Genomic DNA, 17109 nt, shown 5'->3' with positions numbered 1-17109 from the left:
TTTTCTTTAGCAATAATAATTTCTTTGAGGTATTATTTAATTGACGTCAGTTTTCAACACTTTCACGGATCTTTGGTATACGTATATTTTGCTTGACGCTTCTTTATATGTGCAGCTGTGCGTATTTTGAATTATTCACAAAACGTACAAAATATTTAAAAACAGATGCAATTGCAAATGCAAATTGCGATACAATAATAAACACATGACGGACAAGAGAAAATTACGAGAAACAAGTTCGAAGTAAAGTCTGTCAGATTCCTGATGACAGTTTAACCTATCAGATAAACGCTGGCGATGAGAAAGGATATGAGATTACGAAGATTTCAATAAAAACAGGTCAGTCCTGTTTATTTAAAGAAAAGAAACTGAAATTTTAGCGTATAACATTTGCATACAAACGAAAGGCAAATAAATGGCACTTGTACATTATGCGCCCTGTGCACCAAGCAACTCAGATTAGAAGCTCAACTTTTACTTCAATAACGGTTTCGACATTCCAAGAAAAAATACCAAAAACATAGCTATTTGGTTGTTTTGAAATGTATCATACTCATTCAGCTTTCAGAATTGACTCATGCATAATAAAAGGATCACTTTCTCAGTTTTACATTTTTCAGTGAACCTAAAATTGACATTAAAGACACAAAAAGATTTTTAAAGAAAGGATTTTCGGTCCTAAACTGTACGTTAACGCAGAAATATGTCCCACAAGAAGTAACCTTCAAATGGTACATTTGCCAATTTGATATCTGTGATGAAGATATGAACGAGAGAAAATACATTTCATCCAACTATTCTTTAACAGTAAAGATAGAGGGCAGGTATCGTTGTAGTGCCAACAATAGCGGTGGAATAGATACGTCACCAATAATATCAGTTGTCAAAGAATCCAAACAAACAGGTATGTTTTCTCTTGTTAATAACTTGCAGAATATCTTAATTTTGTCATTGAAAGTAGTGCATTGGCAGAACGAACTTACCTAGACAATCGGAAAATGTTAGACAATCAGACACTTAAAGAATGTATTAATGCAAAATATATTTATAAAATGAAGTGGAAAGGGAAGGTTTTTCTAGATCGACCAGTTCTGTTCAAAAAGCATCCACCAGAGCTAAAGGATCTGGTTTCAAACTGTAAAAGAGAAGCAGTTGAGTGTTCAACCTGTCCGCAAAAAGACCTAACGCACAAGGCAACCGAATACGCATTAAAGCAAGAAAAATCTCGTGACATAGTGCCAATCATTCGATCCGTTGAAATCAGACTACCAATCTGCAACATGTTTACCGACCAGGTAGAAAACCACTGAGATAAATATTGCGATTTGACGCCCATTCCCATAAGGCCAGAGCCAAAGAACAAAAGCGCGTTCACCCTACGCAGTTTCTAAATGCCGCAGCTGAAGTGTGTCCATGCGAGGCCTCACATGGACACATAATTGACCCTTTGTGAAGCTCATCGCCGCAAAGGAAACCACAAAAATTCTAAACAATTTAGTGCAGCTTTCTTCCATTTCATGAGCCCCGTCCTCACACCCTGACAAACTGCTTTCTACCTTGACGCGAAGCATCTGTTTTGATCATTAAATCCGACGATGAATGCAGAATCACTAGACCATTCCAAGCGTCGTGATGCGCAATCCACCAACGTAATTCTTCCTTATCGTTGAAAGAGCTAGAGTCACATCATAACCCAAGTGTTGCGCTACAACTCAGTGTTTTAGTTGTTGAAGTGATGGGTAATGCAGAGGAGCAGGAAAGATAGCCTGAATGGATGCGGTAAACTTGCCAAAAGGGTGAGGTAGTTCCCCACTGACACTTTATTTTGAGCTAACATTTCCAAAAATGTTCTTTATAAACTCTCTTTCGATTTTAGAGAAGACCTGTAAGCAGCCCTTGAGCCAGTTGCACGAAGCTGAGCAGGTTATCCATTGATAGCAAAATTTTCAAACTTGTAAAAGGTGTTTAAATTTTAAGTTTTAAATAAAAGAAATTTCAGTAATATCCGAAACAATGTTTTTCAGTGATTGTTCAGTTCAAATCTTATAGTTTTGCCTTTTAAAAGGTTTTATAAAAGTTGAAAAACATTCATCCAGGCTTCATGCAACCGCCCCTAGCTGCTAAATTGACCATCGACACCTAACCTTAGACGCCCATGGCGCTAGATTAAGGGCTGGTTTCCTTCTTCAGTTGGAACCAGCCCCAAACCAACAAAAATAATCCTCAACAAAAGGCCGAAACAGTTCGATAAAACGTAAACACGAGCTGATGAAGAACTAATAACTTATAAAATGATACCTAGCGCAATAATGGCGCTGCAAACGAAACATACTTTTTGCATAGTTTGTGGTAGCAAAACAATATGTGTATGCTAACGATACAACAATCCACTTTATTTTAGGATTTGGAAGATAATGAAAAAATAAGAAAATTAGAAAAAGTCACTGAAAGTTTCGAAGATGGAGGCAGAAATTGATTTTCAATGGCAGTAAAGTGGAAAAGATTCCAATGATTTAATTTACTTACGTAGAAAAAATTCCCAACACTAGATTTATCTAGAAACTATCCTAACACTGCAATATATAAGAGATGGAAGTTTTATGAAATTTTTAATAGCTTATAAGCATTATTATGCAAAAATGAAATTTAAATAAATGCGTGTGCGATAGTTAATTTAATTTTATATTATGAGCAACAAACCCATAGAAGATCTCAATTTTACATTGCACGTTCTATCCTTTCCTTAATCAAGTAGCATTTGCAAAGCCAATAACACTCAATGGCAAAAACTTTTGCCCTGCCAAAAATTTTAATAAATATACATTTTGCTGGTCATCAATGGAAAATATTCATTCATTTATGCGCAATAGATACTGCAAAATACCTTTAATTGCACAAACGCATCTGAATAAGTCACGCCTTCATGTAGAAATTTGGCATATTCATAAGCTTTCAATTGCAGAGAGTGGCATTCAATGCGAAAAAAATACATTCAAAAGTGTGAAATATCAATGATTTAGAACCCAATCCGCTAGATGTCTAAGTACCGAGTAAATGTTAGGCAAGGACGCCATCCTGAAAGGTGGCAAAAAGCAAAATTCAAAATGAAAAATAATTTATAAGAAGGTTTAAAAACCCAATTTTATCAAACATTTTAAAAATTAAACCTAGATTATCAACTTTGCAACTGTATATCAACACATGAAAAGTATCGTCTGTTTTGCCACCTTTCAAGATGCGGCTTGTCTCACTGGTCTCACTCAATATAGAATTTTGGAGGAGTTAGATAACTAGTAGATTGGGTTCTAGTCAGTGGAAAATGCATTGAATACAACTGGAATACATTCACCGATCGATCAAGCATTGAAAATACAAAACACATTTGCCTATTTATTCAATAAGTAACTGATTGTTATATTTCTATTGATTTCATTGGCGTAAATGACTATTTCAACACTTCTAATGAATGTATCTTCACATTCAGGAATGTATATATTTTGCATTTGAATGCCTATTAGTGCAATTATATGCTTATGAACATGCAAAATTTTTACATGAATGTGTGTTTTGTTCAAATGCGCATTGGTAGATATAAATAACTGAATGAATTTTCCTGTAGTGACCAGAAAAATGTGTATAATAGAAACCATACTACAAACATCATCTTGGAGACTCAAGATTCGAGTTACAATTTATTGCTTATATGATTGAAAATCTCCTAACCCTGCAATGGAATTTTTTTATAACATGTTTGCATTTTACTTACTTAAATTAAAGTTTTAGTGACATGTAAATTAGAAAATTCATGTTCTGTCTTGTTTTCAACGTTTGGGAAAACTTTGAGTTTCCAACTTTATCATGCATAAAAGCAGATAGTGCGTACCATTCAGATTATCACCTTCAAAGTTCCTCATTAAAACCCTTTGATAGTTATCATCGAAAATCACGTCAGTTATGCGCTAACATCTTTTTTAAACTTTCTGAAAGCGAAAAATTTATAATCTCTCTAGTTTTAATCACAATACATCGTGAATTTTGTCGAGTCGCCTCCTTTGATTCTTTCGTTGAATGCGATCAGCAGTTCTCGGCAATGACTCAGCTGGTTTAGCCTCATGAGCAGTCTCGAGGTACCATAAACCAAGATGTGTGACTGAGAGAATTAAATAACTCATTTGTTAAATTTACTTATTTCATATGACTATTATATGATATAATAATGCTTTATCTGCTATTTCGCTTCATTAGGCTCAAGCATCTCCATGCTGTTATAGTACTAATTGTCCTTTGGTATGTAAATTACGAAGATCTTTGGCCTTCTTTCATAACAAACAAGATCATTTGCTTTTCTTTGAAAAGGATTTGTCTAGCTTTTAATGTTGAAAACAGCGCTTTCATTTCACCACTTTACCGATATTTAACACAATTCAGTCAACATAATAAAAACCCTTACCTGAACACAATTCAAACAACATATGTAAAAAACCCTGAGCTATTTTCATGAGAACTCTTCGGTATTCAGCAATTAATTAAAACTTAACTTTATCTAAATATTTTAATTGCATTTATTGTTTTCCCACATGACTGACTGATCCATAGGATTCTTACTAGACAAATTATGCATTTAATTTGAACTGAAAATCCTCAATACATGCTGCCTGTGTGACAGGCTTGTGCTTGTGGCAAATTTCCTTCTCTCCCTCAATTGAAAGAACATCTTGTCATCCAACAGAAATGCTCGCGTTTAGGAGCATAAAATTCCATTGCTCCAGAGAGTTTCTCTAGGTCTTTCAGTAATTTACTTTTCGTAATTCTTTTCTCTCAATGCTAAACGAAGAGAGCCAATACTCTAATACCTTGTTTCTACAATGACTATTACATGGTAAGGAGGTGCTTTATCTGCAACTTCTTTTTGATATGCTAGCATCTCTATACTAAAGCTATGGTAAGATTTTCATCAATTTTTTGGTAGAAGTAAATCACAAACATCACCTGTCGTTCTAATTTAATAATAAGCAAACAAGATCATTGTAGCGTTGCTTGTTCATAGACAATTTAATGAATGCCCTTAACACCTATGTACAGCTATTGAAATACTACTCTAATAATATGAATATTTAATTGAATATAATTGATTAGGGAATTAACTACAGACAATCATGTTCACCTCTTTGAAATTGTTTGTCCAGCTTACTGTGTACATGAGCATTGTGATCAAGAATCACTGTTTGGGTGCATGCTACCATTCCATTTAAACTTAAATGCTTTGAGCATTAAAAGGTAACTAAATGGCATTGCTTAGACGGGTTTCTTCAGGACTTTCAATAACTTACTATTGGTAACTATTTTCTAGTGCTACGTGAAAGACCGGCTTTGAGCTAGACAAGAGATCAATTCCTTTCTGTGAACGCACCATCACAAATGATTATATATTGACTTTATCCAAGAAGTAAACTCTTCAAATGGTTTTTTCTTTTCATGCCTTGATTTCTATTACCCATTTGATAATATGCCAGACACGATACTATACTTGATGTAGGAGAAAAATTCTTCATTTTGACTGTAATCATCGTATACCTGAAAGTCGCACAGATGTGTTTCTCGGATCTTCAATGTTATTTTGAATTTTTCATACTGAATAGCATTGAAAAATATCATCTCTGTGACTGTAAATAAAATTGAACTGAATACTTTTTCTTTTGTACTTATACTTTTAGTCCATCATGGTGTATGTACCATACTTTAAGAGAATGTTAAAGCAGCTGTGACATTGTAGACCATTTAATTTTCGCAGAACGCAAATTTTCGTATTTAAATTGTTAATGAACTCGACTTAACGCTTTGAGAAGTTGACTTTGATACAAACGACACACTACAAATGAAAACTGTGACCGCTTGTCAACATCTGCCACAATCTCTTGTATTGTTTTTCAATAAAAAATACGCTGATCTCCATGTGGTTTATGCACGCGCCATGCATAATGACCTAGAACCCAATCTACTAGATATCTGACTCCGCCGAAATTGTATAGTAATGAGTGAGATACGCCATCTTGAATGGTGGCAAAACTAATTAGAAATTTAAACGAGACTTACCTGAAGTCGAAAGTTTAATTGAAATTCTATGAGTTACTGTTAAGGAACTAGGAAGTCATGTAAGATAGAGCGCGCGATATCAAGATCAGTTTTAAAAATTTGCGAACGTCCACATACGTATTGGGAGGCAAGTAGTATTTAACATCATTTGAAAAGAAATAAGTTAGTAGTTATATTCCTGTCCGAACAGTAACTCATAGAATTTCAATCAAACTTCGACTTCAGGTAAGTCCGTTTAATTTTCTAATTCTATTTCGTCACTGTTCTACGTCACTAGGAAGTCATGTGATTTTAAAGCAATGCGGACATGAGCAATAACTAACAAAAGAATATAATTGAAATTTCACAATTCATGTCTCACAAATGGCAGAAAGTAGATCATTACCAGTTCTTCGCCTCAATTGGTTTATTATAAAATGTTTGAAAGTTTGTTCATTACGCCATGTAGCTGCATTCATAATAGTGTCCATAGAAATATTCAATGCGTTTGCCGCAGAAGTTGATGCAGTTCTAGTACTGTGTGCACTGTAAACCTCAGTATTTATACCAGCATCCTTTAACACGTATTTTAACCATCGGGAAATTGTCGCTAAAGTGACCAAATAATAAGGTTTTTGATAGCTTAATAGGAGATGTCTCGCACTATTTCGTATGGGTGCAGTGGCATTTAGATAATGGGACAGTAATTGAATACACATAACCCAGGCTCTGGTGGATAAGCTCGAAATTCTGAAGGAGCAGCATGCTTACCAGGCTTAGATGTTTTGAGCAATTGGTACATAAAACTATTCGATCCTTTCTTCTCCATGTGAGAAATATCCAATGTATGAAGTGTTTGGCATCGCTGACCAGATAATGCTAAAAGCATTACTGTTTTAGTGTTAATGATTTCAAATTGAGAATTTCGGGGTGGAGATTTGAAGATGTTTGAATACCACTGAAACGTCCCAGGTCATGGCATATCTAGGAAGAGCTGGTCTTGCAACAAATACACCTTTAACAAACCTAGCAGCGAATGGATGAGTACAAACGAGATGCCACTTGGTAGCATTAGGATAGTGGATAAGGCGCCCTTGCAGTATTAATACCGCTGTGGGATAAACTTCCTAGAATTTTTACAATTAAATGCCTTCTTCTACAGAGGACACGACAGGATTGATACTGTTTGCGTTGCAATATTGTCGCCAATAGTTAAGGTATGTAGAATATTGGTACCGATCCGCCAAGAGCTTGATGATTTGAGAAGCCTCTGGTGAAATGCCTCTATCAGAGAGGAGTTCCCGATAAATGGCAAAGTAGTAGCTCCAATTTTGTATTGAAGGGTGGATTTGATCCGGATGAGCTGGAAGAGTTAAGGTCATTCTTCCTCTAAATAAAACAACAGGATGCGCTATTAGCATTCTGATTAAAGCTGGCCACCAACTTTGTGTTACCAGTGAGGACTAAGACTAGTCCTGTGCTTTTATCTTGTACTATTTTTTGTAACACTTGCGAATTAATGCTAAAAGGCGGGAACGCATAAAATGTATAATTGGCCCACGATATCGTAAAGGCGTTGACAGCTATAGCATACGGGCCAGGTTGGTATGAAACATATTTCACTTGATTATTCAACCTTGACGCAAGCAAATCAATGTTCGGAGTTACGTTTAGTTTTGAACACACGTAAACAGAGTCTTGTTCAACTGCCATTCTGTTTCTCTGCGTGATATTCGAGATTCTTGATCTCAGTGACATTTTGTAATCCTGGAATGTGCACTGCTGTCAACCAAATATCATACGAAATGCAGCATGTCCAGACATTGCATGTCAACTTGTGAATAGACCTTGAGTGGCATGTGCCCATTTGATTAATGCAAGCTACAGCGGTAGTATTATTAATACCTTAAATGTTGACCTTTAGTTCTGAAGAAAACGACTAAGGGCAAACAATACTGCAAGAATCTCCAATAGTTTATATGATTGGAAGCCTCCAAGGGCGTCCAGTTGCCCCCCACATACAACATTTAGGAGCAGCCCCACTTGTCAACGACGCAACATTAGTTTGGCATTTGCTAGGTTCATTGTGTAATTTGCCGTATGTCGTGCATATTGATGACTGCCACCATCGTAAATCATGTATGGCCGCTGAAGACAGGGTCATTGTCTTGTCAAAATTACCCAGGTTTAACTTAAGGGCATCGCTTTTATCCATTTCCAGCCAGCGATAATGCAACTGACCGTACATTACGCCCGAGACTCGAAGTGCGAGTGCCCAAAACCGAGAAACATCCCTCATTTTGGGTGAGAAGCTTGTAGCAGCTCATGACACATGCGTTTATCTTCTCAGCTCGTTCTGTCGTAACAGATATTCGCATAAGAATTTAGTTGAGGGAAACCCAAAAGTAATTACTTGTGAGGGAACTAAAACTGACTTATCCGGATGTACGTAAAACCCTACTTTAATAAATAAGAAGATGGTATCTCGAATATTCCGAACACATGAAGCATATGTGTCAGCCAAGTATCACCAAGTATCAGCGAAGTATCATCAATAAATCGAACCGAAATATGTCTTTTTTGACGTAAATTTGAAAAAACAGGTTTGAGGAGTTTTTTAAATTTTCTTGGGCAGATGGCTAGGCCGTTAGGAAAACAGACAAATTTATATAGTTGCCCTCTACACCAAAATTTGAGGAATTTTTTATATGCTGGGTGAATAGGTACGGAATAGTAAGCATCTTTGAGATCGATGGATGCCATGAAACAATTTGGTTTCATAAGCCTAATAGATGACCAAACACACTCCATTTTAAAATGGTGATATCTGACATGCCTGTTTAAGGATTTTGGATTAAGAATCATGCGAAAAGAACCGTCTTTTTAAAGTGAAAATTGGAGATACAAATTCCCTGATTCAGGATGAGAAATCTGCAAAACGTCTTTTTGCGTATTTAATTTCTAAATCAATATTGTTAATTTCAACCTCGGGTAGCTGTATTTGGTAAGGCTCTTTATATCGGAATTGTGTCAAATTCAATTTTTGTCCAGACACTGTCTCTAAGATTTTATCAGAGGTGAGTGTTTCCCATGCACTTAAAAAATTGATACGCTGCCAGCCTGATAGTTCTCCAAGCTTTTATTCAAATACGCTATTAGCGTGGGTTAGAAGAATGGTTTACCTGTAAAGTCTTAAAATTTCTTAAATTTCAGTGTTTCTACTTGCGATTATTCATTGTGTCCGATCGTTTCTTCCCGAATAATTAATTATTAAAATTTTAATATGATGGGTTTTTAAAGTTTGTTCTAACTTATTTTTCATTTTGACTTTGCTTTTGCCACCTTTCATGATGGTGTCCTTGCCTCACCTTGTCAAGGTAGTTAGACATCTAGAAGATTGGGTTCTAAATCATTATGCATTGTGTAGTTTTCCTCGAAGACAAATTGCAAGTCATTACTTATTCTGCATTGAATTGGCAATCGCATCTCCTTAAGTTACCTAATTATAAGGACATTTCTTTGACGATGATATTTCTCTATTTAACTCATTATTGAAGATAAACATGATCTGATGACAAAGAACTTTAATTACCATTGCTGTTTGTTGCCATTAGAATAGTGCAATTGTTAAACTGTTTTTCCTAATCACTATTAATTTTAAACATAGTCATAAACAATTTGGTTTTGTGAAATTTATTAAAATAGTGACGTTTCGTCTTGATTCAAGATATCTTCAGATTAATAAGGAAGTTAACAAGAATTATAGATATATATAGAGTTATTTACATATATAGAGTCATTTACATTTATATATCTATACAGCTGGTTTTACTTTTTCTTAAAGATGCTCAAATTGAATTTCATAATAAAATGGCTCAATAGATGCTTTTGAGCATCTAAAAGTATGAACAAGAAAGCAGAAGTTGCTCTCTAATAACATGTCTATTCTCAATCTATACATTAGCCAAAAGTGCTGTCCGAGAGATGCTCTTAGGTCTTATTGAAACATGACTGGAGTTTAGTCATTTACGCTGATCTTCGGTTAGTTTAAACTGTCTTTCCACTTTACCAAAAATAATAAGTCTTTAGATGTTTGTTTGTTGGAAATTTGATATTGCAACAGAGTGCTTCCGTCGAATAAGTTGTTAAATAAGAATATGTCGTGTTATCCTATAATGTTTTAGCTTATGCTTAATAGACCATAAGCCCCTGAAGAAGTCAGTTAAATTTTCAACAAACTGTAGACAGTAAAACTATAGGTATTAAACTCTATTTGAATATATCATCTGGTCAACGTTTTGCATAGAACATCAAGATACGCACAGCTGTTGAGCACAATGCGCAACAACACTCACGTAGGCTTTAGCGCATGGTCTCTATTTCCTTAAACACTCCAAGTGTCATTAACATCACAATCATTCGTAGATCGTTCGTAAAACAGCTTTCTCGTCCTTTTCATGATATTTCAGAAAACCCAAAGATGGCTTTATTCCAAAACAATGTAGCAGTGTTGCTGTTATATGTTGCGCTGATTGAGAGCTGTGCGTGCAACCCAAATACAAGGATATAAAATGTAAGTAATAAGATATTCTTATTAGGTCTATCCTTATTTAGCTTTATTCTCAACATGCTCGGCAAATCAACTGCTGAACAAAGAGCTATAATTAAGCCTCATAACAACATTTATTATGTATGACGGAACTAAGACTAAACCAAGTCGTAAATTATACCTTAAAATAACGTTTAGCGTTGCAGTAATGTAGAAATATACTGATTTGGCGAAGAGTGCTGTGAACAATGTAGAAAACCACTGTAAAATTTCTTCTGGCGTTTATATTGAGAACGTCGATTCTGCAACCAGTGAATAACAGACATCGGTAAAAATCATATGATTGGCATTTTTGACATTTCGTCAGCTCACATTTTGAAAATTAAATTAGACTGATATTATTAATAAACAATGTAACAACTCTGAATTCTGTTTTCTGACTTGATGGCGACGGAGCAAGCTCATATTAATTATCATTTCATCTTTTGCCTTTCGTCAAAGGGCATATGACGTGAAACTTGTGCTATTGAAATGATACATTCATTAAACATAACTTTCAAATTGAGAGTGTACCTTTTACAACAGTTTGTTCGCGTCACTAATCGTTCTCAAGATATTCTAGTTTATGTAATAACCTTTTTACACAACTAGTGACTTCACATTGCACGATGAGAATTTTAAATAGCAGGTACCAGTGAACTCTTTTAAAAGATTGAAACATTAACTCCAATACATTGAAATAAATTATACCTAGAACGACAACTCCCATAGTTTTGTCCTATGCTTGTCTGAAGCCAACATACCTCTAAGATTTGTCAAACTTCTCCCTGAAATAATGCCTTTTTTCTCGGCGACCGATGTTTGTTTACCTTCTTTCCAGAAGAAAAACGTGAAAGAAGTGATTTAGTGTTGTTTTTTGCCTCATATTGTGCTTTATTGCATCTAACAGAATTAGCTCATGCTACAGCAAGATATTTTCGAAGGAAAAATATCCAGTTACGTTATAAAAAAAACACATTTACACACGCTAGTTTGTTGTTAAGCTTAAAGTGTATAAAAATTTTTCGTTGTCTTAGATGAAATATCTCCAAAACCTGAAGTGGACTCTTTTTTTAACATTGTTTGCATGCTTTGTTTGGGATGTATGTTCATTCATACTAACCAAACAAGTACAACACAAGCAGGTTTGTAGCGCAACAACAAAATAAAACATGATTTTAAGATACATATATTAGGAAACGATCGACAGAACATAAATTCTTCAATTTTTAAATTATTTGATAGCACAAATACATTGCACATATTCAGCTCTCATTATACAGAATATCTCCAAAAACTGCAGTGGACTCTTTTGTTATCATTCATGTTTGCATGCTTTGTTTGGGATATATGTTCAGTCGTTTCCTAATCAGTATAGGCTTCATTCATACTAACCAAACAAGTACAACACAAGCAGGTTTGTAGTGCAACAACAAAATAAAACATGATTTTAAGATACTTAAATTAGGAAACGATCGACAGAACATAAATTCTTCAATTTTTAAAATATTTCATAGCACAAATACATTGCACATATATAGCTTTCATTATACAGAATAAAAATGTTATAGAAAATCCAAAAAACGCACAACACATTCAACAACATAGTTGTATAGTTTGATGACATCGTTTGAGCGAATGATCAAAGAAAACGTTTGTGTGTACGTATACAGTGTAGCTGTACTTTCATGATATTTTTAACGAATACTGCAATCCGTTTTAAAGGTAATATCGTGGTTCGGAGTGTAGAAGAACAATGTTTCGAAATTGCCAACAGTGAAATTTAATCTATAACATGAAGTTCCTAAGGTTCTTCTATTGTGAAACTTTTATGATTATATATGACTGACATTTTTTTACAAATTACAATTTGATTTCCTTCTATGAATTTATTAATGTTGTTTTGCTGGGGCATTTAGCTGGCATTTCATTAACTGAAGATGCAAATAAACCCCTTTTTGTAAAAGTATTATATCTTTTACAGTTGTATCGAAAGATCTACGTTATCAACGCAGGCTTGTTGGTGAATGGGTGCTTATCAATTGCACAGTTAATTACCATGACATTAATGTTCAACTTTTGGATGAAAACGAGAAGCCTTTACATGTTGAGAACAAAAACATTAAAATTGTAGCAAAAAATATCTTTAATGTGACAAAAGTAACACAAGACATCAAAGAGTACATCTGCAAAGCTTGCAATGAGAAAAGAACTATACGTGTCATCCCTCAAAAAAGTTGGTATTTTGTATGTTTTTAGATACTGTTTATTTCATACCTTCTTGGCACGAGTGTCATTACCGAGAAACGTGGTAAATTAAACTATAATGTTTCCAAAATCATGTTTTAAAATAGTTTTTGCAGAGTCTTATATCATTTCTACAATGTGATATTGCCAATTTCAATGATTTGAAAACAAATTAATATGAGCAAGTGATTTTGAATACATTGATCTGTCTAGGAATTCATAGGCCCCTTTGTCTCTTCTACAGGTGTGCCATCCATGCGAATCCTTCAATTACGGTAGAAAACTGAATATGATCTTGGTGACAAGGTTTCGCTAGATTGCAATATTGCTGGTATTCAATTCATATATGCTTCCATATACTATAAATTTTTGGAAGAAGAATGGAAGAAACAAAGAAAAATGTGAAACAAAAACTGTAAAGAACGCTATATTACCGCAGAATCTGAAGGAACCTACTTATGCTTGATAGAAAGAAAGTATGTTAATTATAAATCATACAGAAGCTTTACTTTGAAAGTCAGGTAAAGTAAATGAAAATGTTTTAGTTCTTATTTCTCAAAACTTCAGTGTGTATTAAACGTATATAATTCTCTAAAACTAGACGCTTTGGAATAAGCAAAGACGTTTATGTTATGATTAATTTAAAGTTCTGGTACCGCTGGTAATTTTTTTAAATGTGAAACAACCGATAATAAAGTCTTTAAAAGACAGGCCATGCGCACGAAATATTCTCATCAAAAAACAATTTTATCACACTGAGTAAAAACATGGCTGTGTTTTACAAGCTTTCAGACAATTTGGGCACGCCTGCCCACAAGAGATCTTTAAAACTTCGATTTTTTGCGTTTATGCCTTTTAAAGGGTTGTTTACTTGATCCCGGCTAACCGGGATTCAGCAAGCCTGTAATGATTTTGGGTCATTGAAGGAGTCAAAACTTGAGCGTCAAACTTACAACATTTTCTTAAGCGTCATAAGTCATTTTAGTAGAGTTAGAACTCTAACGTTTGTATTAAAGGCTAGAAAAGAAACATTTGGACTTAATCCCAAACAGGGAGGGTATCTTTGGAGCAACGTACGGAAATCAAATTCCAAAAATGGATTACCCATCTACATGCTGACCAGTTATGATTCAGCCTGATAAAGAATCAACTAGAAACACTTACAGTCTGTCTCTAGAACACAAGCTTAGAGAGAACATAAGCCCATTGGCTCACCTTCTCGTGAAAACGTAAGACGAATTTGATGAAATTAACACCGGTGACCGGTCAACCTGACCATCTAAATCATGAAGAGAAAAGAAAAATCTGGAAAAAAGCCTCATCAGAAACCAAGGTGTTGAGAAATCTGATTAAACACACTCACTATATAAAAGTGAAAGGATGAAACGACGATTTCTTGAAGCAAATCATGCATGAGGAAGATAGATTAAGTGTAGATGCATGAAATGCTAAGGACAATATAATCACCTGCTCAACAAGCAATCCGAGTATTGAGAAAACGTCCAACCTGAATGCACCTTCTTCCAAAACTATTAGATTTATTTCAACAATATGTTGTATGGGAATAGGCTTCCGATAAAACACTTAAAAGACAACTTTTGATTTAGTACAAAGCAAACTGCTCTTAAATAGCCCAAATCACAGTGAACCCTGAAATATAGCCACAGATGAAACCACATCAAAGTTCAGCCAATTTTTCATTGATAAGCAAGGTCATTTGATATACTAAAAACAAAAAGAACTAAATGAACCATCAGCTAAATCTTCTTACAAACGTGTAAATTCCGTCGCCTTAGTACACAACCCATGTCAATGTTAAGCATTATACTGCAGAATTCTAGCACCATAGGCACTTTGAAGACGACGGGAAATATGTGTTCTACCAAACTGACCCAACTCTATTCTAACTATGCAAATTTTGTCTTGTAAGTGACACAAAGGGAAACAAATCCTCTTCACAGTGCCTATAGAGAAAAATCAAATAATCTAAATATACCGGAAAGTGCCCAGAGGACTATTTTAACATCGTGAAAATGGATCATATTTGTCGACGATCATATCCTCGTGAGATGAAATAAAATTGGCGAAAATCAGTTTGTAAGATTAGTTTAATTGAGACCGTCACCACTTCGTTAGATAAATATGAAACATAGAAACAGCGCTATATCACTTCAAAAACAAAGCAAATAACCTAAGAAATTTCATTTTCATGGATGTGCAAGAGTAAAATGTCATGACGAAGAAAACAAAAAACAGTCGATGGCATAAACATTAAGCATAGGTTTGCGGGTAATTCGCTTATCGTACGCTGTTATAAATGGTCATTTAATCTCTCTTGGTCATCTACACTAATCAATAAACATTTTTGTAAAATTGTTCTTCACATTTTTCATGTTCTTTCTCTTTTTTTCATTTTAAAGCATATCGAAAGCGCATTTTCAAGCATTATTTAAAGCCTGTTTTTTCAACTCTAGAGCTTGCCACACCCAAAATTTACATTGAAAACGACGCAGACGAGTTCTCACTTGGTGAAGGAAAGAATTTGACGTTTACCTACAACGTTACGTCTTATCCTGCTGCCGATATCTTTTGGTGGCGTTTTATAAAGATCCAACTATCAGTTACTAACACGTTGTTTTGCCTTAACAACACTGCAAAATCATGACGGACAAGAAAAATTACAACAATCGAAGTAAAGTTGTCAGATTCCTGATGATTAACCTATCAGATCTTTATCAGATAAAGGAAATGAGATTAAGAAGATTTCAATAAAAAACTAGGTCAGTCCTGTTTATTTACAAAGAATATAAAACTGAAATTTTAGCGTAAAACATTTGCATACAAACGAAAGGCAAATAAATGGCATTTGTACATTATGCGGTAAGGCAAAACTTCAGATTAGAAGGTCAATCTTTAATTCATCCATGATATCATATAAAGATCAGTTTCCGTTTTTCATTTTTTTTCAGTTGTACCTGAAATTGACATTAAAGACACAAAAAGATTTTTAAAGAAAGGATTTTCGGTCCTAAACTGTACGTTGAAGAAGAAATTTGACCTACAAGAAGTAACCTTCAAATGGTACATGTGCCAATCTCATATCTGCCATGATCATAAGAACGAGATGGAATATATTTCATCAAACTATTCTTTAACAGTGAAGATAGAGGGCAGGTATCGCTGTACTGCCAACAATAGCGGTGAAATAAATACATCACCAATAATACAGAATCCCAGGTAAGTTTCATTATCGACCTTCTGTTTCACGTTGAAATGTGCAAACATTGTCTCACTTGATCTTCATTACGATTTCGTTGCCATACATATATCAAAGCAATTGTGTTGAATTAATGCAAAATTATCAAGACTTTCATAAAATTTTACAGTTGAACGAAAACCATTTCAACAAAAGAGTATAAGTACTGAGCAAGGTATTTTATACATCCAACCTATAATTTAAATAAAATCTTTATTGCTCGCAAACAACTGTTGATACATTTAACCACATCGTAAGTGACTTTTTATTTGTCAAGTTTCACATTGTGGCTGGAAAAAATGATGATGTTGGTCATATTTATAGGCGTCTCCTCACTTTGATTGCTTTTGTTTAAAGTGAGAAATGGGGATTGAATGAAGAATGGAGGAGAAAGGAGAAGGGAGAAGAAAGAATAAAATTCAGTAAGTTATTTTTGAACATAACTATGTCTGGCATGGATAACTAAAAGTAATGGAATGGAGAGCGACAATGGACATGGTGGATATTATGTGGATAATGAAGGAATGGAAATGGAATGGGGAAAGGAAATGGTCCAAGGAAATGGAGAGAAGGGTCGAAGAAGAAGAATGGAAGACAGTTACGTGTACAGCAGAGAAGTTAAAGTTGCTGTGAAGAAAATCAAAGGTTTCGCTGTTATAAACATTTCCATTAAGATTATTATTCATATGTTTCATTGCATGGTTTTAATGAAAAATATAAGATTGAGCAAACAGATAAAATTAATTGTTATTGAATACAAGCGGAAGGAATTTACTTTTTTCCAGGTGGCATTTTTATATACAATTTAAAGACTTTGTGTATACGATACCCTGCCTGCAAGTTAAAACCTAGTAAAACTATTATTTGAAATATTATCAGTCTTTATAATTATATGGCAAGTTGGGTTTTAAAAAGGTCGTTTTCTTTGTTGATCGTAAGCATATAT

At 34.4% G+C, this 17109-nt stretch overlaps 3 long non-coding RNA genes across 3 annotated transcripts; all 3 read left to right on the top strand.

The window, feature by feature from the left end:
• On the top strand, nucleotides 1–2480 carry LOC124445880. The gene is made up of 3 exons (XR_006948288.1): nucleotides 1–339; nucleotides 621–904; nucleotides 2402–2480. It is a non-coding gene; the product is annotated as an uncharacterized LOC124445880 (long non-coding RNA).
• An 8117-nt stretch (nucleotides 2481–10597) lies between these two features.
• LOC124445872 lies at nucleotides 10598–13188 on the top strand. Its single transcript, XR_006948278.1, has 3 exons — nucleotides 10598–10645; nucleotides 12645–12896; nucleotides 13152–13188. It is a non-coding gene; the product is annotated as an uncharacterized LOC124445872 (long non-coding RNA).
• A 779-nt stretch (nucleotides 13189–13967) lies between these two features.
• LOC124445876 lies at nucleotides 13968–15508 on the top strand. Its single transcript, XR_006948281.1, has 2 exons — nucleotides 13968–14136; nucleotides 15382–15508. It is a non-coding gene; the product is annotated as an uncharacterized LOC124445876 (long non-coding RNA).
• Nucleotides 15509–17109: the final 1601 nt, after the last annotated feature.

The sequence above is a fragment of the Xenia sp. Carnegie-2017 genome, unplaced genomic scaffold (genome assembly GCF_021976095.1).
Source record: "Xenia sp. Carnegie-2017 unplaced genomic scaffold, XeniaSp_v1 HiC_scaffold_22, whole genome shotgun sequence".
In the NCBI taxonomy this organism is placed as follows: domain Eukaryota; kingdom Metazoa; phylum Cnidaria; class Anthozoa; order Malacalcyonacea; family Xeniidae; genus Xenia; species Xenia sp. Carnegie-2017.
Note: the sequence above shows the minus strand (reverse complement) of the source record. Positions and strands in the feature narration are given on the sequence as shown.